Below are 24418 nucleotides of genomic sequence, written 5' to 3'. Positions count from 1 at the left end.
ACTTAAAAAAAACATCTATTGCCAACAACCTGCTAGCATCCTGCTGTGAACGCCCAACTCTGAACTTTAGACTAAACATGCTCTAAACATATGCATGTGGAACGCTCACAGCTGCAGATATGAGAATTTGCAGTATACCCACCAGGAGGCGGTATAACCTCAGCTAGCCACTGTTAAACCAACCTGATGTCCTGAAGTTTAATGTTGCCCTCTGAGGGACGAAGTAGAGGACAGAGTCACTTCTATCCAACCTTGTAATCTGTTAGATAAATGTTTCCCATCTCTTCTGGGGGAAATAATCTTCTGAGAACAGATCAATCCCATCTGTATTTACATTAATTGTGCAAAGAAATGCAATACAGTTTTGTGACATGGGTAGAAATTAAAATTTCTTTCTTCTGTTTTGCTTGCTGTATATTAGTTTAATTCTTTATCATTTAGTAGGTGGTTAAAATTGTAGAGGAAGGAAGAGGAAAAGATGAGCTATTTGTCTTTTATGTTATTTTCTAACTTTAAGAGACTTTAAACCTTCCAATGCAGCATGTTTAAACAAGAAAATTTATGCAGTTAGCTACCAAAAAAGTGTCTGTTTAGTTTGTCATGTTGTATACGTTGTGGTTTTGGATACTTGGTGTAGTCAGCAAAAACACTTTTCTCTATTTTCTGCCTCCGTCAGTATTTACTCCTTCACTGTATCTCATATCTTTGCTGCAGCTATTTACAGTCACATAATGCTGGGGAGATAAACTCTTTTGATGTGCTGCAATCTTAGATCTTTCCTTTGTCTTTGATGGGAATGGGTTTAGGCATGGCAATCGAGACGTATTCATGTGAAGGGCATTGATTGATTCTTAGATTATCTCCCTTTGTAAAGTTTAGATTTCATTCTTTAAAAGGTTTATTTTGAACATGGTGGGCAATCAACAAAATATTTTCTATGATGGGAATTAGCTGCACAGATGGAGCTTGAAATAAAGTAAGTTAAGTTGATAGCTGCCCAAAAAAAGGATTTACTGCCTTTTGAGAAATTATTTTTGACACTTAAGTTAAAAAAGATTCACATTTTCCTTCTTGTTACCAGGCACTATTATTTTGCACTTACTTTTTTTTGCAGCTATATGAACATGGAGCACATGCTACATTTGCACATATCGTATTGATGATTCTGGAATGTATGCAAAGGCCGAGACAATAGACGAGACAATTCCTGCAGCAAGAGAAGACTCAGCATCCAGTGACAGATATTGTTTTTCGATACTGTGTTCTTGCGGGAGAGTGAGTGAGAGATATGGGTGTGTGATAGTTCGTCAGTCCAAACAGAGTCATAAAGCGCTGCATGGTTAAGCCTGATGAATTAATAACAGGGAGGCAGATGGGTCCCAGGGGCACTGTGGGAGCAGAGCAGCATGGAGAGCAGAGTGAACCCACATTGGTATCACAGACGTACACACATGCTCTTTTCTACATCTGCGTACATACTGTACAAACAGCCAGATACTCATTTGCATCCATATAAAGTGTTGGAGAGAGAGAGAGAGACATACATACATGTACAAAATACAGATACATACATATTCTAAAGGTTAAAGCAAATCAAACATTTAAATCAGGACTCTTCTGTTGATTTTGACCCTTTACTTAGTTCCTGTGTTAGGCTTGAAGAAAGCGTTGCATGTTGAACATTATTTGTTAATGGTTTGTCTAACTTAATGAAGGCCAGCTGAGGTATAAACATTGACAAAAAAAACTAAGAGCAATGATGCAGCATGTGGGTGTATTTTTTATCTTAATTGTTTTGTGTTTTGCATCGGACTTAGCATTTCAGTTTGGAGTGCTTAAATACATAAATGCTGTGTTGCTGTACTTACAACCCCTTAAATTAGAGGGCGAGGGAGTTTAGCCTGTGGAGTGTTGCAATGATCAACATTTTAATCTTTTTAATTGCTAAGTTCAGTTAAAGCTGCTCAGGGTAACAGTTAATGATGAAGATGTACCTGTCTTATCAGGATAAATTGTGAAAGTGGGGATCCTATTATTATGTTTTCTTATTGTCTGTTGTTTTACTTTTTGCTGACTATAGTCTGATAGGCAATAAAATTCCTCCAATGAAGCATTTTTAATGACCACTCTCACATGTATGCAATTATGTTTAAAATGATTGAAAATTGCCTATCAAAGCTGTATATATTCTGGATAAACTTTTCTTCTTCCCTTGTTTGATTTTAATCTGTCTGTGCTGAATTAGAGGATACTTGATAAAAGTTTAAACTCTTTTCATTTCCTGTAAAATAAAGTATTACATTACTCAACATTTAGTGATATATGTATCATGCAACTTTAACATTAAAGAATTGCTGGGAAGTCTAGATCACTGAGCTCACTGACAAGCAGTAGTGAAAGGATCATGTGTAGGCGCAAATGTAATGTCATTGTGGTTGTGGGCAAAGGATGATCACACACCAGAATAAGGTGTCCGTGGAGGCTTCCTCGAAATTTATGAAGGGTATGCAGGTCAAGGTTGCCATGTAATCTTCTGCCTGACCCAGACAGTGTTTGTGTTGTAGGAGGGGAAGTTGATTGTATTTGTACTTGTGTATTGGTGGCTGTTGGTGGACCGATGTAATTTTTAGGAGCATTGATTTAAGCCTCAGTGGCATTATATTAAACTAAGAACTGCTCTGATTTGCTGTCACAAATCTAAGTAGAGGGAGGCCTGCAGTGTTAGAATAATATTGTGAAAGTTGATTGTTTTAAACCAAACCTAAAAACTTTCACTCACTACACTAAACCAGCAGTAAGGGGAACCTCAGGGTAATATGCAAAAAAGTATCTGCTGAAAAAAAAAACAACAACAAAAAAAACAAAAAACAAACAAAAAAACCCCCCAAAAAACAAAAACAAAAGAGGTTTAAAAAATTGGGTTCTGAAAAAAAACTGAGTTTGATAAGAACAGATTTATTTAAATCTAAGCTGATATTTTTGAGTAATATTTTCTTTTTCTTGTGTGGAAATCTATTTTACTGAAAACTGGCTGTTTATTAGCATTTCACTTCAGCTTTCACAATGATAAAACACAATAGGGGGTATTATTATTCTATTCTATGCTATGGTCTAAGTTCTGTGCAGTCCAATGACAGCACTTGGATACAACAGTATGTTTAAATCAGACCCCTAAGTGTTTAATTTAGCAGCCGTTTTGGTGAATTAATGAAGCAGAAATTATCCAAACCTTTAAACTTCTCACTCTGCAAGTCAGAGCAGTTACACTCAGCAAATTTACAAAAATTTATTTATTGTGCTGGACCAAAACTAGACTTTCATAATGTATATAATCATGTTAGTTCAACCAAAGTCTTATGAAATCGAAGCTCCCAAAGCTGGGCTAAGACACCCAGATAATGTGGTTGGGAAGTGAATCATTCCTGCATGTATATGTTCAGGTAGACTCAAATGGATATACGACCAATTTCATCTTCTTTTGCCTTTATAGAAACAGTAAACTTTAAGCCTATATCAATGCAGCTGAATTCCCAAAACAGTTGCTCTCAGTTAAACATTTTGATTAATTCGTCAGATGGCTGAACATGTCAGAAAATGTGTCCAAAACCAGATCAAGCAACAACAGATTGATCGATCATAGGCATTAGGGTTTTTAATGAAAATGACTGAACTCCAAAGATTAATTCAAATTGTGTTATTTCTGTTAAAGACGCATTATGTAACTTTCTGACCTTAAAGCTCCACATCAGGACTTGTTTAATGGCACAGTGACATCGATTATGTGCATTTCTGGAGCTGTCGCTGCCCGGCTGAATGCTGAATCAGCCATGATTCAGCAAAGAAACAAAGAAAGACATTTTTGGAGGAAGAGAGGAAAAGAAAGAGAGAGGGACACAGAGAGAAATATTAGAAGAGTCAAAATGAGACTGACTGAAGAGAGTTCAGAGTACATACAGGATGCAAGATGGATGCTGGATTATCATTAAGAAAATCTCTGTTTTCTGTTCTGTAATGCATCTTTAAGAGACTTGAACATGGAATACACTTTTTGAGATACAGCATACTTGTTTTGTACAACCACAGCAAACTGTTTAAAATCCCACCTGCTCAGGTGTTCTGCATGCTAAAAATAAAGGAACTGTCCCAAAGCTGAGTGAAGAAATTTCTTAAGACTTTAGAAAGAAATAGTTTGGACCATTGTATAGAACTGTAACAAACAAGGTATACCAACAAATCCTCCTAAAAAGGAGCAGTTTCTGATTTTATCAAAAGTGGAAAGACCTGGTGAGAACAGGAATGAAAGTGGTATGTGAGGAACAAGTTAGGACTATATCCTGAACCCTCACAGTAGTCCACTCCTGTGGTATACATCATCATGTGACCGGTTGGTACATCAAATAACAAACAGATACCCTGCGAGTGCTAACTGAAGCTGGGTGTTGACACTTTTTGTTTTTCTTTTTAATAGTCGATCTTGCAATTTTGATTCTATTTATTACTAAAGGTGCAGCATTTTTTTTCCCTTAACAATGATTTTTTTAAAACTTTCCTTTCAGTCTCTGTTTATATTAAAGTGTTTTAACACCACATAGAGATTTTTAGTGTAGAACATTTATAGACCTTTATTCAAGTGGGTCTATTTGTAATTTGAAAGACCCCAAACGAAGCCTCATTGCCTTTTACTCAAGATTTCATCGTACCACCTACAATTATTTGGATTTAAATTAGTAGACAACTTTCCCATAAATGTTTGGGACTTTGAAGACGGTTAAGAAAAAGAAATCTGAAAGCTTATCTGTATGTAACACACAGAATATTTCTGCAGAAATAACGGTATGAGTCTTGCCAATTTTTGTCAAACACAAGCCCATTGAATATATTTTTTTATGTTCGTTTCTTTTCTTCTGTCTCTATTGGTTTACAAGATTATGTACATCTACAGGTTTTTTGCTCCTGCCCCTAACTCGCCAGCTTTCTTCTGCCCTCTAGTTTTCAGTTTCCTGTGAGATCTCAGCTTTAACAGAAGCTACATGTGATAATGTCAAATTAATCTTCAGGAAAATAACACAAACATCTATATTTCAAGAGATGGCAGAGGGGGTCTTTAGCATAGTTACAAGTTGTGTTTTAAAAGTTTTTTTTTTATCCATCTTTATGTTTACAGTTCACTAAGTTGAATAATTGAAAGTATGCTCACTGACAGGCCAGAAGATGTGGAGCTAAGTCGCCATCGCCGTTAGCTTGCTGTTTCTTGCTTTCTTAAGCTCTGGCATGTCATTGCTGCATGCCTCCATCGTGGCATGCAGTATGGGAATGTTCTGATGCTGGCTGGCTTGTATTAGCCAGAGAAATATTTCCACACAGTAAATGATAAATATGGATGGGTAAATGAAATGCGCACTGTATGAAACAGTCAAAGCTGGGAATGTGCTCTTGCACACAGACTATGGGTGCATACAACAAACTGACAGACATCTGCAGGCACTCACACAATCAAGACTCTGTTGCACAAAAGCTGCATGTTTGTATGTATTTAGGCAGTCGGGCTGATGGCAGTCATGCATGTATGCATTTGTATATATTGTTTATGCACATGTGCCAATTGGTGTGTGTTTGCATATGTGTTTGCTGGCTGCCAAACGAAAGGAGCAGGAAGAGGCGAAATGGTTGGAGGGACTGTTTGTTTATTCATTACTCAGTGGCCTTGGTGGTTTCAGGGGGACATGGCAACACTTGTCCTGGGCCCTTTAGTACTGGTCTGTTTGTGGCGGTTTTGGCTCTGCCAAAGCCTTCAGCTCTCATTTCCTCTGTTCTGTGCTTATCTCTATTTTTTTTCCTTATTTACCTTTGGATCTTCAGTCTTTTAATCTTTGGTTTTATTGTTTTTCTCTTAGTTTATTATTTTGTGCAAAATCTGAAACACTGCAAACCTCACTTTTTTTCTAATGTTTAGATTTTTGTGGCTTTTCAATGTGATGTCTACACATTATCTTTAGTAGCGGGCACTGCAGTGTCTTTGAGGGGCTGCATGTTAGTGAACCTTGCTGACGCACACTTAAACAAAGTTCATACCAAAAACAATGTCCAGATGTTTATCTTTGCCTTTTTCTGCTTCATTTATTACTAATAAATATTTATGAATGTCCATACATCACGGTCTAACATAAATCTCACAGCTATGTAGCCTAAACAAATCTAAACAACTCATACTCTGTCAGCAGTTTTTACATCTACGTTCATTAAACAGATACCCTTATATGCATAACCAGTCATCAAGAAATATGATTCCAGTTTAGGTGAGTGTCCCAATTTAGAAAAAGTAGTTCATGCAGACACACACTGAAAGAAAATAAAAAAAACAAAACAAATGAATTACTCCCTTCAACTCTCAGACAGCAATTTTAAGTGGAATAATAATACTAGTATTGGCATCAATAGTTTACTGATTGGAATTATTTTAAATTTGTTTTGGATTTTTATTTTTACATTTGTCTTCTGCCAAAGACACAAATGTAAACTAGGATAGTATTGTATATTTTAAAAATTGTGTGGTAAATAGCATTTACTGGCATCACTGCTAGGTACCTGCTGGCCTGTGGCCACCCTGGGTTTCCGTGGTACTGGGAGGGGCGGCTACATGCCGTCACTTAAGTGGCATGTGATTCTGGGAGACCCTGTAACTACAAGTGTTTGTGTGGGCATCTGATTAGAACACTTGTGAAGGGTGAATGTATCTGGATGAGAGGGAAGGGTTGGCTGGTGGGTGTTTGGAGATGTAGAATGGGTTGGGAGGGTAATGGGTGGGTTGGGCTGGGGTGTGAAATTTAGAGGGATAGATTGAGTGGGCAAATTGGGGGCATATGATCTCTGGGGTGCCTGGTTGGGGGCACTGAGACAGGAGCTAGCATGTGGTGGGTGGCTGTCTGGACTGGCCCTGCCCTCCCGGGTGACTGACCGGGCCTTCCTCGAGGGTGGTGGGTGGGCCTCAGCCTCGCATGGCCCTGGGTTCTACCCCTGGCTCATGCATGGGGACTTGTACCAGACGGGGCTGATGGATTGCTGCCCTGGGTCCCCTGGGGCCTGTGGTCCCTGGCGAGGGGGCTCTGGCTGCGGCCTTCCTCTGCCTCCTTCTGTCCGGATGCATTGCCGTTCCTGCGGTGGGCTGTCTTGATTCTATTCTCTGTGGTGGCTGCTGGTTGCCCGGGGCTTGGGGCTCTCTCAGTTTGCCTCTGGTCCTTGTAGGGAGCGTACCTGCATTTGCTTGATCAATCAACACAACTCACCCCTAATGCTTAGTACACACACTTACATACACACCCACAACCCTACAGACACATACACACATGCATACACACACTCACACACATATACTAATTTCTCTTTTGCTCATTGTTGTTCATGGTTTTTATAGTTTTTCTTCTCACAGGTGCCCTACACACAGGTGTCTATACACAGGTCTCACAGGTGTCTGTTGTGATCTCTTCTAAGAATTCAGAATCCTAACTGTGTCTTTACAGATGCAGCAGCTGTTTAGTTTATCTGTTTAACTTTGATTTTCTATCTTTTGTTTTGTTCTTCCTTTTTCTATCTTTTCTCTTCCATTTCTCGTCTATCCACCTTTTTCATTCTGTTTCTCCGTTCAAGTCCAGCGGTTATAAACAAAAACATATTATAAAATAGTAATAAAGAATAACATTCTGAATAAGATTCAAGGGGAGGCCCATATCCAAAAGGTTCCTCTTGGCAGAGTAAATTTGTTCCGCACAATACAGCAGCCACACCATCATTCTGCTGTCATGATAGTGGACAAGAAAGGTAAAAAAAAACAAAACAAAAAACAAAAACAAGGTCTCCAGACAACACGACCCATCAGGCTTACTTAGGGCTGGGATATACTTGCTGTGCATGCAAACATGCAGGTCAACAAACTTCACCGTCTGTTTATATACTTACTGCGGCACAATGCAGCCAAAATGCTCCATACTGGAGGTCACCACTAGGGGCAGTACACAGCACTTGAAGTTTGAAATAGTGAAAAAGCCAATCTGCTGTTCACATTGTGCTTCTGTGAACAGCATTTCTGTGTTTGCCATTGTGCAACAGGGAGGAAAAATCATAAAGATGATGGTTGTTTGAAAACAAGGTCCGAGAGAAGCTCTATCTAACTATCTGCCATTGTGTTTAGGGGTGTTTACCTCTGCCATTGTGTTTATGCTGTTGTTTGCATGAGTGCCTTTAACATTCAAGCCAATATAGCAGCGTGCGCACGCAACACATTACCTCGTGTCAACATTAGCAGTCTCATGTTCCTAGCATTGCAAATATATGCTAGGAATGTGTGGCAGCCATCGGTTTTGTGTGTTGCACCATCTTGTGGCACTGCCATTACTGAAGTGGCAAGTCCTAATTACCTTGTATCTTCCTATATGGTCGGTGCTACTGCTTCCCAGTGTCTGCATTCATAAGTGTGGATGTATAATCTTTCTGTTTGACATAACCTGTTGTTTGAGTTATTTTAACCTTCAACAATCTGCTTTTATGTTACGTTATGTTATGTTACTCATAAAACCATTAAAAGAGGAAAAAAAACAGGTTCCAGTAAATAGTTAAGCAAAGGTTGGAATGACAGGCTCACAAACACTAGAGATTGATATAAAATATCACAGACACACAAAGTATATAAACCCATAACATGATATAAGCTCATGCTGTGCTCCTCACGTGCACTGACTGGGTAATCTCCCCCATGGTGGGAGACCATTGATTCCCCTAACAAAAGAACTGAGCCAAGTGCACATCTTGTTTCTGACCCTTCCCTCCGTTCTCAGCCTTAACATGCATTCAAACCCAGACCCAATCAATGCCTATACTCTAGGATCAATTTTTCAAGGTTTGGGGTGTCAGATGTGATATGGCATCATTTTGGCCTGGTGGTACAAAGCAGAGTAACAGATTCTTCAAATGTGTTGGTTCTTGTCATCAGCCGAACCATTAAAATCAAGATTCAGATTGGTACGAGATGTTGGGAAAGAAAGAGATGAGATATGTTAATCTCCCTGCATGCACTGTTTTATTTTCATTGACTTGTTTGATTTCTGTGTTATTGTTTGTTAGAATTTGGGATTCATATTTTTGTAAATTTGTCTGCATCTTTAAGTTGCGATTGATTCTAAACTATGAGATTTCCTTAGACTCTTAAGCTATTGCCTTGCAGTGAATTGATACATTAGAAATAGTTAGAATCAGAAAAGATAGACAATTATTAGCTTATGAGAATCAATTTTATGCATCATCACATAAACTGATAGCCACTATATAGAACTGCTGTCGTTCGGAGGCCCCCAACTTTCTGCCAGGTGATCGAGCCTGGGTGTCCACCAGGAACCTTCGCTTCCACCCCTCCTGTAGGCAATTGTGCCTGCTCTTCATTGGGCCCTTCAAGATCCTGCGGAGGGTCAAGGAGGTGACGTACACTCTTCAGCTGCCTTCTCACTTCCGTATCTCACCCTTGTTTCATGTTTCCCTCCTCAGGCCATTGATCAGGGGCCGCCTTGCTGATGCGGTGCCTCCGGACGAACCCCCACCAGCTCTGGAGGTTGAGGGTTCAGTGGCTTTTTTTGTCCAATCTCTTCTGGAATTTTGACGGTGTCAGGGCTGTCTCAAGTATCTGGTGGATTGGAAGGGTCCTGAGGAGCAGAGTTGGGTCCTGCTCTCCTTCCACCGGGCCCGCCCGGATTGTCCTGCACCTCGTCCTCGGGGTCGTCCTCCTGGTGTGCGGCATGGCATGTCAGGGGCCGTGCCTCTGGGGGTGGGGGCATACTGTCATGCCTGCTCCTTCCTCTCAGGTGCGCTCCACCTCTCCTGAGTACTAGTCACCAGAAACCCTCTGCTCAGGCCATCTTGGATCACACCTGTTCTCTATCATCATCATCAGTTACTGCACCTTTATTAAATACTCTTAAATCTTACCTGCATTTGTGTCCGGCATCTCTCTGCCTCATCCAGATATGTATATATATATATAAACAATAAACCAGTCCAACTTTCATATGTTTAGAGTGGTTTAAGTGAAAGCTGTAATGCGGATTTTCAAACAGGTTCACTTTTACCTCAAATGGTTGTTTTGGATGTTTTGCATACAGCTTATATACAACACTGGTTCTAATAGCTTTAATGTTCCTATGGTGTGTAGTTCACAGTTATGTTTCACAGGAAAATACAATCATTGGAGTGAAACTACAGATCAGCAGGTCGTCTCAAATGAATCAGATTGGTTTAAAGAAAAAAAAAAAAAAAAAAATTGACTGAAATGCCCTTCACTGGAACTGGGGGAAAAAAAATATATATGTTTAGAAATACCTTTTCTCTCAATGCAGACAGTCACAACAGTTGTAGAGCATTGTTTTTGCACTTTTATCTCTATAAAACATTTATTACTTTGTTAGTTTTTACAATAAAATGTTATGATACAATTCCATAATCTTTGGCAGTTAAATTCAGTCTGAGAAAAAAACAGGTCATTTCATGAAGACAAAGAAGAAAAGAGCACAGAAAGACACTGTATGAGGAAAAGTAGCAACCTTTAAAAAAAGAAATGGGGAAGAAAACACAAAAGTATGAAAATTTAATTGAAAAATAAAATGATGTTATTGCAGAAAAACATTCTAAATGGGCTTGGTTGGGCTGTGTATGGCGGGAAGCCACACAATGTACCTAAGGCACTGCAAAGTGTTAACATGAAAAACACATCAGAGAAGGAAGAGGGAAGCAGGCGGCCTGTGGGGGTGCACACACATGGAGATGCAGACATGTGGCTGATATGTCCCACTTTGCAATTACTGTGCTTGCTATTACTGTGTGTCCTAAATGATGTGGATCCCAGTTTTTTATGGTTTGTTCTTATGGAGTGAAATGGGTTCATGGTAAAGTTAGTGAAATATACATCTGTATTAATTGATGACGTGCCAAACAGTAGTTTTATTTTCTGTTGAAAGAAACTGTTTTGGACACGATTTTAAATTTCCTGCCTGGTGGAGTGCACAAAGCTGAGACTTATCAGACCAGGGATAAGTCAAATTGGAGAAATCAAAACCCTTGAGCAAAGTTTTAACAGAAATGTGAAATTTTTTTTAAGTTATCTGCTTGTCTGTAGCTTTTATTTATTTTTTTATGATGAAGAAAAAGAGCATGTTTGTCTTTGCAAATCCCAGACTCCATGATTCTCCTGCGACAGCAGAAAGAAGCAAAGCGAAAAAAAAAAGGGAATATGGTGGAATTAGTTAAAGATCTCAGGGACTTTTCATTCTTGTCTCCTCAGAGTGTTTGCATCAAACCAGCTAAGCATTCAAGAGCAAAGGAAGCCACAAAGGACCAGCAGTCATACAGCAACACTGACAGGAATGCCCTGAAACTATTAGCTCTTCTCTCTCACACCATCACACTTGCACACACAGTCACATACTTTCCTGCTTTGTTTGTTCCCCTGTTCCATGTGTGTCATACACATTAATTTGAACAGAGCTGAGGTAAACACTGGCAGATGTATTAAAGAGATACGCAGCAAAGTCTGCTAGTATTTTGACAGTTTCTTACACTACACACTGATTTGAAATAAAGCTATCAAGACTTTCAGCTTTATTTCTTGGGGTTTGTTGTATTATTTTTGCATTTAGCATTTTCACATCTTCAAAGGTAATTGGCATTGAACTGATAAGCAGTTTCGGGGTCAGATGTGGTCTGATTAGATCAAAAGATCTTTAGATGATTTCAAAACCAAAATCATTAATTTGGTACAATCTTAAACTGAACCAGCAGCAACACATGGTCTGGAACACTGTTTATGACAGCTGAAGTAGATAATTAGACCTATTTGAAGTAAACCTTTACATACCTTTAGCCTAGAACATTTGTGAAGAAGTAAAAGTCATCTACAGAAAGCCAGCCCAGGTCTGGTCCAAGATTCTCCAGACAGATTAAACTGGGATTATTGTCTATCAGAAAGGAGAATATGTGAAGATGGACTCACGATCAACTGCATACCATAGTTCTATAAGCCAGCTAAGGTTTTAAACAACCAATCATTGATTAAATACTAAAAACAATGTAACCCGTGTAATGTTCCACAGGCAAAACATCCATTTTTAAGTAAATATGTCAAACCACTTTGAACTGCTCTGACCTCTTGTTAAAAGCTCTGAGCACAATTGTTTGATCTTTGCTGAGGTCATGTGACCTCTTAACCCTGCATCTAAGCTCACATTACATCTCTTCTCATTCAACCCTTTGCTGTTAGAAGACAAAATAATATCTGAGAGCCTGATACACAACCTGCAGCTAATAGCTTCCTTGGCCTCCTTGACTCAGGGACTCATAATAGAATGAATGGAGATGCGGACATGCTCTCTTTTCAGCCTGAGGCAGTAATCGTTTTCTCTTGGTGAGGGGCTTGGCCATGGAGTTTACTCTTTACAGGGTTAGATAAGAAGAAGCTAAGCAGGGACCTCTAGCTTGGCCTAATGTCAGGTTCACCATCAGATAAACGGACTGATTTGATCTCACTGCGGCAAGGAGGAGATGACTGCTGCTGCTCTCAGTGGAATTCTCACTCTGTGAGGAAGCGCATCTATTGAAAGCTAACAGATTTGTCTTGTGGATGACATTAAACCAATGTGTCTGTGACGCATTTAAGGACATTAGCCATGTTTACATGCACAAAATTTCTTCAATTGGGTTACAGTTCCCATCAGACCTGTACTGTTTACATGGGCCTGAGGAAATTATTTCAGTCATGACGTGCGTTTACATACATCACATGTTTGAACGGATTTTGAAATGGGCAGCAATGTACTGCTCTCTAACAAGTAGGAGAAGAAACAATGCTTTCCAATGTAAACAAACACCACTGCATGAGCCTATTTATTCCTGTTTTACCACCTTCGGTTTCTCTTTTAAATTATTTTAAAATCCTAAGCAATCACATACTGATCACTCCTGTTTTGTTCCTACCCTGTCTTCTAATGGTCATAAGTATTTCTTCTTCTTTTAATGTGAACTTTGAGTAAAATTAATAGTACATTACAAGTTGTAATGCAAAGTGTGATTACATTTTGTTGTGGTATGACTGATGCAACAGGCATGCCCATTAAGGATAATTTCTACCCAACTTTCGGAACGTGTTATCATGCATGCAGATCAACAATCAGCATAACAATTCCCCTTGCTTTTGAAATCAAAGTTTGATCCAAATGAACATGTCATGTTCTTCTCAGGTAAGTGACCCGATGGCTTGGTGGAGATCTGTGCTCTCTGGGTGCTTTTAGTTTGAAATATTTACACTTGCTTGTCCTGTAATATGTTACTCCTTTTCTTTAAATGGCCTTCATCCATCTATCCCACCATCATTTTCCCTTTTAATTGCTGAAAATCCTTCAACCACTAAACCCTCAACCTGTTCACATTAGATCAGCTCTGTTTTCGCTCAGATAACTTCTCTCAGGTGGCTTCTCAAAGGAAAGGCTGATGAGAGGGTTTATTAAGACTGTTAAACAGTTGAGTAGGGCTGGGGGCTTCTGGGAGCCCAAAGAGACAAGAGCCTTTATTGGAAATGTAATTTTTGTTTGTCTCCAATTACCTCCCTGCTCATTTGTTTTACAGATGCTGTTATAGTGCGGAGAAACTACACTGGATTCTCTTAAGCATTGCTCTTCTGAGAGGCTGCAGTTTATTACAAATGGGAAAGCTTTCATTACAGATCGCTCCAGTGCTGTGCAGAGGTACGTGACCCATCTCAGGCACACCAGGTTGACTTTATAGGGTTGAATTTACTCAAAAAGTCTGCAAAGCTGAAGTTGTGTGCGCAGACTTGCACATATAAATTGCACATGTGAGTTTTGTTTATATATGAACAACCAAAAGCAGGAATGTTTCTCAGCTGTTATGAAATGAAAGTAAAGCCTGTTTGTACGGAATGCCATTAAATATTTGTGTATGATTTACTGCTCTCATAAAGCAACATAATTCTACCATTACGCTTATTGGGCTGGTTTACATTAACTATGCTTGAGTTCCCATTATGAGTAAATAAGATATTTTCATTATAGCCAAGAAATTGACAGTGAATACATGCAGGGCTGATTTATTTTATCCTTACCGGCAAATACAATACATTTAAATTCACTGTGAAATATTAAGAAAAACCCAAATATTTAAAAAGCACATTTTAAAATGAAGATTTTTACCATTATTATTTTTTATTTTACTGCAAAGATGACTGGGAACTGAATATAAATCAATGATCTTAAAAAATTTGTAAGGTTTGTTGAGTTCACATGTCAGATGGTGATGTTGCTGAAAGTGAAGATCTTTGAATCATATTCTTGATTTGCAATATTTGATAATAAGTAAATGTGACTTGTTTTGATTAAAACAGTACCAGTTAAATTCTGGAAAGCATCCAAATGTGGAGCTCTCAGATCAGGACACCAAATAAGTACTCCACAGTACACACAAATATGAATACTAATTTATACCAATATAGCACCATGTCTGGTGGTGTACTCATTCATCTGACATATAGAATTTATTTTCTCATGGAATGATACTGAGAAACAATAGTCCATTTCAACCAAGTTAACCAAGTGTACAACATTAAAAGGCAGGACATTAAATAAACATCACCATCCAAAACTAGTGAAAAAGGTGGATGAAAAATGGGATGGTGCTTCATGACATGACCTTACTTAGACAACAACTTAATTAATTAAGTGAATCCACAAAATGTTTAGGATTTCATAGCATCTGGATAAACAGGTGTAAACAGAGATGCAAAGGATTTTGGTTTGGCTCTGTGATGGAGTTGTGAAACATTTTTAAGTGTGCCCTGCTTCTCATCCAGTGGCAGCGGGAAATGAAATATCAATAAAAAAATCTAATTGAAGACTTAACTTTCACCAGCACTCCCTGGAAGGTTAAGCAGAAAAAATTTGCTAAGATAAATGTTTATCACATTCACAGTTCATCGTGCTGTTCCTCAGTGGTTAAAAGTGGCAGGTTAAAATGACAATGTCTTTTATATCACTTTATTTATTAATTATTCATCACACTGATAGACTAAAGTCTAGACCTATTTAAATGTACTAAATGTTGTGTCATCCTAACAATTTTATTTGATTCATGCAAAAACAAACTGAGGGGCAAAATGCCAACTTGAACTCTAAAACATAAATCATTTGAAAAATACACCAACCAAAAAATGTTTTTGTATGTCTATAAAAGCAACCAGAGAGAATGTGATTCTGCTGTCTCGTTTTCTGCAAACCATAAACATGTTATTCACCAGTAACAGCTAATCACTTTATTATGACTGACCATTCGTTAATAAGGTCACTTTAATAAGGTGAGGTCCCCCCTCACCTCCGCCCTTATAAAAGAACAGACCAGCTGTAGCCGCTCTACGAGCCACACTGGGAAGCACCATCACAGGATAACGATGGGTTGGGATGGGGGCTGGAGAAGTGCGGGTGGGGCCTGGGGAATAGGTAATTTGATTGGTGCAAAATTAAGGACTCCTCTGCAAAGGCATTATGGGAGAGTTCCTGGTGGGTCATTTTAGCTTCACTTCCTCCATATTTCTCAGCTTGATTAAAAATTGATCGGCAACGGCAATGTGAATATATTATTGGGGCCATTATTCACCCCTGACAGATAATTGGATGGTACACACAACTCTATTTTCTTTCGGGGCAATGCCCTCGCATGTGTGACTGTGAATATGTATGTGAGTGTGTATGTGTATAAAAGGGAGAGAAAAGAAGATGGAAGGGAAGGAAGCACATGGGGTTGATAGATGGATTAACTGAAACCTCTTTTTCTTCATTATTTTAAGCCAATAAATCACCTCCTCTTCTCTCTTCTTTCAAGCCATCCCTCCATCAAATTTCAACCCTGATGTCGCTGTCTATGATTGGCCATCTGTGATTGATGTGTTATTAAAACGTCATGCAAAGCATATAATCATTTTTCTGGTAATCATTTATAACCTATTTTAATATAAGTTTAGAATGTGGCCATGAAATACACTGTTAGATAAAACTAACATGGATTTGGATTTGCTCCTTCAGTTTGTGCTTATGTTCCATCTCAAATTCACTTATTACCAAAGATTGAATTCTGCTCTAAAACCACCAGAGCTGTGGAGAATGTCTGTGAATAAGCCAGTCAGATAGCAGTTAGCTAGCATTGCTGCAGGCATAGATGGATATTGGAATGAGCAAAATGCAATGTCTGCTCTGCGGCTAATGCCATTTGCTATTGGCCCAAGGCTTAGCTTGCTGCCATTTTCACGCCTTCTTAATATCTTAAAGTGCATAGAGAAGGAGATGCATAACATGCTGTGGACTGCTGCAAATAATGTGGGGGTATGTTGTCAGCACTGTGCCGTCTTCAAGGACTTTAAATTTAGACATTTTGAATTGTTATTTTCTTTATAAGTCACATTCACTTGTAAAAGAAAGTTTCGTGGGAGGTTGTGACGTTAATAAGGGAAGTTTGTTTTTTTTGTAAACTGCTCAAAATAGTAAAGAGAACACTTTAACAACACAACTTATATCTTACTGAATAAAATATTCCAGTTAAAAATCTTTATTCATTGCATAGTGGAATGTGCTGAGAACCAAATAATGTAACAATGATCAATGAAAATCTAAATCATTAACCAAAGGTCTGGAGGTCTGGATAAAATAAAATCTGAAAGATCTGATCACAGGCTGACCCGACTTCTTTGGAAATCCCTCAAGACAATTCAAAATGATGTTCAGTGCCTGTGTGTATGGTCTGACAGTGGGTCTACATCCCTGGTGTTTCCCACAGACAGGTAGCAATTTGTGGTGCTCCCCTGGCACTGGTAAGGGAATCGAGTGTTGTGGTGGTGGTTGGTGGAGTCAGTCATTGAGGTGTATGCAAAATGTGTGCAACATCTGATGACCACTTGAGTTGTAATAATCAGCAAATTATTTTCTAAAATCTAGCCTTAAAAAAAAAAAAAAAAAGAAGAAGAAGAAAAAAAAAAAAAGAAATTAATTTGTGCCACCATTTTCCTGACAAGTGCCCCCATCTGGCCTCCTCATCAAAACTTTTCTAGACCTGCCCCTGCATATAAATCCTTTCTATCACCTGTCAGCCACCTGGTTAGAGAAGAGTCCTGTTTTGATTTGTATTTCAGAACCTGTTCATAATTTTCCTTTATCACATTCATTGCTCCTAAAAAGAAAACTAATCCTTTAGAAAAGGCATACTCATGTTTCATCTTGCTGTTTCACTCTCACTAGAAATCTGAACCTGAACAATCTGGCTGTATTGTAACTAACAGATTTCACAGCTGTGGCCCCTGCAAACCTCAGCTAATCATTAGAATAATATAAAATACATGCAAACAATAGGCTATCTAATTAAAACAGGCTACCGTTTTGCGTCAACATCCTGGTAGTTTCCTTCTTAAAATGAGCTGAATGATAAACGAGAGGCGGTACCTGTAGCAGAAAAGCCGATCAACTCATCACCAACAGTTACATCATGATTCAACGAGACACAAGAGAGGGAGGTGGAGAGGCGACAAATGCACAGTACAGAGGCAGATAGCGACTGGAGCAGCAACGTTTGCACAAAACTGTGCAAAGTAAAACAAACAAAAACAAATAAACAAAACAAAACACAGTATAAAAGGTGTGGGTGTTGGACTCTCTCACTATGAAAAGTATGGGTGGCAAAACACCCACATTCCCCATGGGTGTGATGGCCCTGTATGGACATATACCCTACTATTGCCTATCTCAACTGTAACCGCTTTTCATATTAATTGTTTGCTGCGTTACCAATGTTATATGCTGACTAAGGGTGTGGGATGTTCAGTATTTATGACGTTTAGTGCATTAGGCTAACAGTTACCTTATCTGAGGTAAAATAATTTTTGGGCAGGTGTGTTTGAGCACAGTAAATTATACTAACCTTTGGAAACTCCAGATGTCATCAACTGTCTTTTCTGTACCAAATATCCTGCTGCTTTGGGTTTTCCTTTAATAGGCAAGGCAAGGCAGTTTATTTGTTCAATTAAAAGTACTTCACATAAAACAAAATCATTACAGATATTAAGAAATAGTAAAAGGCAGTAACTCATAGCAAAAATCACAATAAAATAATAAATTACATTAAAATGATTAAAAGCAAGATGAGTTAAAAAGTTACCGTGCAGAATTCGTGCATAGGCACATAAGAAAAGAAATGTTTTTAACCTGGATTTAAAAATGTCTGTTTGGTGAAAGTTGAATCTCCACTGGCAGTTTGTTCCACGTGTTTGCAGCATAACAGCTAAATGCTGCTTCTCCATGTTTAGTCTGTACTCTGGTCTGGACTAGTTATAGGCCTTGTGCATTGTGCACATAGAGGAGGGGAGGGCCAATCAGCTGTCAGTGTGTGTGCATTTATCAGTAATGCGCATGTTGATCCACACTGAACGGTTGTGACTCACCAATAAAGCTAATAAAGACGTTTCTTAAAATATCCAGATTTTATGCTTGAGACAGCATCAAGGAAAGAAGGGGCGGAATCTGTGCTGCTGCATCACACATTGGCCTATATGTGTCAACCCTGCATCCCGGTTCCTAATGGCAGCCAGGGTACCTCTGGCTAGCACATGGAGGTCTGTGTGACCCTTCAAGACCCTCCTGACCCACTGCCAAACTGGTCATGCTGGAGGATGTTTCAGGCAGCAGAATGTTTCCCAGACTCTCACGTATGTCACATGTGCTCAGTGTGAACCTGAGAGAACCTGTAAAGAGCACATGGCATCAGTAGCCAAACTATCCATCCTGGTGTTCTTTAGTAAATTTCAATCGGGCTGCACGGTGTGGGGCTGTGAGCACAGGCCCCACTGTTGAACGTCAGGCCCTCATATAATCCTGAGTCTGTTTCTGACAAGTGAGCAGAAACATTGACAATAGTGGCCTGCTGGAGGTCATTGAATGAGGGTCTTCTCTCTCTAAGTCTGACTAGACTATGGCAATATGGATGTAATGACTTGATAATGATAATGAAATTCATAACAGCATGGACCCCTGATATTTCCTGAGACAGTTTTAGCACCATCAGATCTTGCACAATTGGTGATGTTGATTGTTCAACACTTCCAAAACTCCATAGAAGTCATGACCCATAGCTCTGCCCATTTATCCTGAATAAATCTTCTACCAATGCAGTGATACAGCCATTCCCGTGTACAAATCAAATCAGCAGCTAACATCCCACTGATGGAAAGACCATTGTCTCTGCTCTTTTTTTTCTTTCTTTACATTCTCATCCTCACATTGCATATTTGTCCTCTCCTCCTTCACATACACTTCCTTCCATTTCATCTCAAAACTTTTAAACAAAAGGAGTTCTTCAGAATAACTCCCTATTTTTTCTAACTCTCTCTCTCCTTCTTTAACATTCTCTCTTTCTCTTGTTGTAGGGAAAAACATTGCTCTCCCCTCACAAAGACACTTCTCTTGAGTGGAAATTACTGGCAGAGATTAATAACGACATTAGGCAGTAATGATGCTGCACCGAATGAAATATTTATTAAAGATCCCTCTGCTAGCAATTAGCATGGCATGTAATCGTTCAGCACAAGAAATCAAGATGATTGTGCCGCAGTCCCCCATCCCCTTATCTCTCTTTTCTAAGGCAACCCCCTGTGTAGCCTCCACTCTTGAAAACCCCCACACCCGCCCGCCCATCCCCTGCATCACTGTAAACACTTACAGCCTCTTCCTCTGACATCTTCTCTCCACAACAACAGTATCTTGGGGAGGCAATGGAGTGTGTATGGGTGTGTTGAGGGGAGTTAGTGGTCCTGTGCATCCAAATCTTAATTACAAGCACTCTTAAGCTGGGGAGGATACTCTGCTAGGCATATACTCTGTCACGGGGATGCAGACGTCAGCAGTGGCTTGAGGATTGGCTCAGGAGGATGCTGAAGTCAGACTGCAGGCATGTCAAATAGCGCTACCGTTTCTTCTTTGTTCCAAGTTCCTGCCAAGTTGTCCAGGGCAGAAGCTTTATGAGGAAAATATTATTGAATGCTTGTTTTGTGTCTTGGAGTCCACTCACTTGTAATGCTTAAAGGGACAGTTTATCAAAACTTCCATAAAAGTTTTCTATCCCAGAGCTTTCATGCACATAACTTTTTGAAGCAGTAATAAACCAATTATTGTTAACACACCTTACCCAAGGCTCCTTATGATGTTCAGAAGATGGTGTGTTATATAGTCAGTTATATGAAAATAAAATCATTCCCTATGCTTTCTCCCAGAGGTGATAAAATCGCACACTGAATCCTTTTCAAGGATGACCTGCCCTTGAAGATGCACGTCCTTGTTTGTGTTCAAACAAGCGTGACCTCATTTTCAAATCCTCACCTGAGAGGAACAATGGGGAAAAGGAGGCGTGAAGGGGACGATGAGGAGAAAGGAAAAATGGGGAGGGTTTGAAGGGGGCTGGTGTAGTGACAGAAGAGTTCAGAGGTCAGATAATCAAAAGTGTCCGTTTATTGGCTACATCATCAAACCTCAAGGAGCTCATCAGTGCAGTCATTCAGGCGTGTGGTTCCGCTAATCAGCTCTCAAACTTGTGTTTATCCATGCTGATGCCATCTCAGAAAGACAAGAAAAAGACAGGCAGTGAAGGAAAATGGAGAAGAAGAGGGGTGGGGGGCATGAATTGAGAATGGGCTAACGTTAAAGTAGTTCACTTCACAAACCCTAACAAAGGGTGGGCAGCGGGAGCAGATCAATCTGCAATATTGTGGTCTGCGGACCTCACAACAAAGACAGAACATAAAGCAAGCATATTAAGTGATGCTCTTGTATGAACTTTGGCAATCAATAAACATCAGGTGCAGAGGTGGGAGGCAGTATTGTGTATTGAAAGAGATGCAAGAAAAGGAGAACAGAGAGAACATATGGCAATTTGAAGAGGTTGAAAGAGGGATGAGAGAGAACAATAGATGGGGAGAAAAGGATTGATGTTGAAGATAACGGTAATATCTAAGAGTTCTTTGTTTGACAAACTTAGTTGCTGTTCTTCACTCATATTCTTAATTAGATAGTTATCTTTAGCGCTTTGATAGATTAGATAAGCTGTTAATTAATCTTTGAATCTAATTAACTGTCTTGCTATTAATAGATTGGGCCACGTTATTGTACATTTGACTGTCAAGCACTGAAATGAGATTTGGAATGGAGAGTTTCAGGCCTGAGGAGTAAAGTGGCTTTCTTCCTTTGATTGTTTAAGTTAGAAAACATTTTAATGACAGTATGAAGTCACATTCCTGTCATTCTGAAATCATTTTTACAAGCTCTGAAACAAGTAAATGGATGACATTGTTTTAAATTAACGTTATTCTCTTATGGCATTTTATGCCACCTTGTATGTCTATGTGTTTTATTTAAGTTGAATACACTATGTTCCTCTGTTTGTTCACAGTATGGGGCAGCAGTGGCTCACGTAGTTGTAGGTTGGTGGTTCAAAAGGTGCTCTTCGAGTCAAGCTGTCATGTAAGTCTTGGGCAAAACACATCATCCTCCTCTCCTCCAGTGTCGGCATCACTGGTGTATAAATGTTCGGTGGTGGTCGGAGAGGCTGTTACTGTGGATCGGCTGCTACGTTTCTGTCAGCCTCCCCCAGGACAGCTGTGTCTACACATGTAACTTGTCATCACCAGGTATGACTGTGGAGGGATTAAATAACAGATTCACTGTAAAGCCTTTATATAGTGCCTTGAAAAGCACTATAAAATCTAATCAATTATTAGTATTAAATGACAGTAGTTACAGATAATCAAAATAACATTAAATACAGTTTAAAAAAATAATGTAATGTAGTCTTCAGGCTCTGTAAGAGATGGGTTAAAGCAGTATCTCAGCTCTTTTATCAGCATGCTTTACAATGTTTCAAACCAATGCAAGTCTATCTGCAAAGAACCAGTGTGTATATTTCTTTTGTCCTTTGTATTGACTTCAGCTTTCTACCCACAAAATATATTTCTTGTTGCCATGTGGAAACATTGTTTCCTATAACCTCACACCAAAAGTAATTTCCCTTCGGGACAATAAAATCTACCTTGACCTTGATCTTAAGAATGTGAATGATAACTGAGGGAGAAAAGACAAGGTGGGTTGAAGCGAGGAAGAAAAATTAAAGGGATTTTTTTACTCAAAGGAAGAAATGTAAAATCCTCAGTAAAAATGAATCATACAGAAATCAAAGGTCAAGTGCCAGGTCAGTTCCACAGCTTACTGGTAGAGAACTATTACTGTCATCTTTAGGCTGTCCTAAATCAGGAATCTATAGAAAAAATCAGAGTAAAAACAAATTTCCCTGAGGTTAATGATGATAAATGAGCTAGTATTCCCATGACAAAAACATTATGTTATGAAAATACTCAGCATTTAGAGCTGTCTTTAATTCCAAACATGACAGAATGTTAACGCAAATGTATACTAAAGTTTTAATAGAAAAACTGATGTGCTGCATTCTTCAGTTTTATCATTTTTATCATTTATTTGCATTTTCATAAGAATTGTGGCAGATTAGTTTTACTAGTTTTAAATGTAATTATTAAATGTAATTATTGTTTAAATTAATGTAACATGGATAAGAAAAACGCCCATCAAAATAGTGATTATGAACATTTTTCTTTAATGAAAGTAGAGCCATTTTAAGGCTTAATGATGTGTGTATGCTAATTTCACTTGAAAATATTTGCAACCAGTTTCTTCAGACAAATTCATTGCCTTTGTGGGAACATTCAGGGAGGAGGGAAAGCAGGAGTAACAGAGGGTCACTGTCATTTCCCCATTTCACCTGCATGGTCTCATATCTCAGTCTGCTCCATTGGACCTTTGTGTGTGTACTTGTGTGTGTAACTGGACCTGGTCCTGAGCCATTGTGTTAGTGTGACAGAAGCCTTTGCCCACTCTTTGATGCCCCCCTCCCTCCAGAGCTTTCCAGCATCCTCTGTCAAGGGCTTGGCTGTTCCACAACACACACACACATACACACACATGCTCACACAGAGCATATCCCTGCTGGAACCAGGGAGCTTCATTTGCATTATGATGGCAGGCAGATTAAGTACATTCCACTGCACACTAAAGGGACTCAGAACAACACACACACACACACACACACACACACACATGCATGCACACACACAGTACACACACTCACCCCCACACTTGTCTTTGGGCCAATAAGGCAGGCTTTGAACAAACTGGTGCCCAGTACAGAGTACCAATCCCATTACTTGCCCCGTCCCCTGTTGTCTCCACCCTCTTAAGAGAACAAAGGACGGCAACATTGACCGAATCTAAACCTCACTGAATCAGGGCGGGAGGAGGAAGAGGGGAGCTGAGAGATGGGTGAAGAGAGGAAAAAAAAGAAGAAAAGAAGGGAGGTTGTCAGGGTGTGGGGCTAGTGTTGGAAAGGGAGAAATAACTGACAGTCAGCTAGGGGGACTAAGCTCATTTAGATAAATTGACATCCCCAACTGAGATAAAACCAGTGATGATTTGTACTGTATCTTCAGGGGATAAAAGCCGTTCTATTGGATTTCATAAGGTCCGGGCATTCTGGGATTTCACAGGCCCTGCACACAGTGATTGTGTGGGTCTCAGCATGGAGGGACAGGCTGCTGGAGAGGGGATGAAGGGGGACTCCTTTGAGAAGAGGGAAAACAATTCTCATCCTTACTGGGAAATGTCAAACAGAGGAGGCACTATGAGAGGTGATGCCAGGGTCTCTGTTTATTTCACTGTATTCTGGTATCCGATTTCTGCCAGGCCTCTTTCAGGGAAAGAAAACTCACACTGTGTAATCTGTTGTAGAAGTGGTGTTAAGGACTTAAGATTTAACCAAATTAATATCTTAGGTAAGATGTTAAGACAGCCTCGCTATATTTCTGAAGTATTGCCTTGGATCTTTTATTTTTTTTCTATAAACTATCAGTTCTAGCTGGAATATCTCTGGTTCATGCTATTTACTGTGTATATTAGTAAGACTAACTTCTAGTTACTATTAATGTAATTAGGGATTTTTGCAAGGATATTGCATTAATATAAATATCACAAACTCACCACAGGTGAAGTTTACTGTAGAGACTGAGGAAACATGGTACATTCTGGGGAAAGTGGTGCATACAAAGTAAAGACTTAATACAACAAGTTGGCAACCTCCTTTATTTTCTTGTAACCAACCTGGTTCTTTACAACAGGCATACCCAACTCTGGTCCTCAAGTCTCACTTTCTTGCATACTTTCAATGTTTCCCTGCTTCAACACATCTGACTCAAATTAATGGTCAATAGCAGACATTTGCAGAGCTTGTC

The sequence above is a fragment of the Melanotaenia boesemani genome, chromosome 16 (assembly GCF_017639745.1).
Source record: "Melanotaenia boesemani isolate fMelBoe1 chromosome 16, fMelBoe1.pri, whole genome shotgun sequence".
In the NCBI taxonomy this organism is placed as follows: Eukaryota; Metazoa; Chordata; class Actinopteri; order Atheriniformes; family Melanotaeniidae; genus Melanotaenia; species Melanotaenia boesemani.
The sequence above is the reverse complement of the archived record's forward strand: the minus strand, read 5'-3'. Positions refer to the sequence as shown.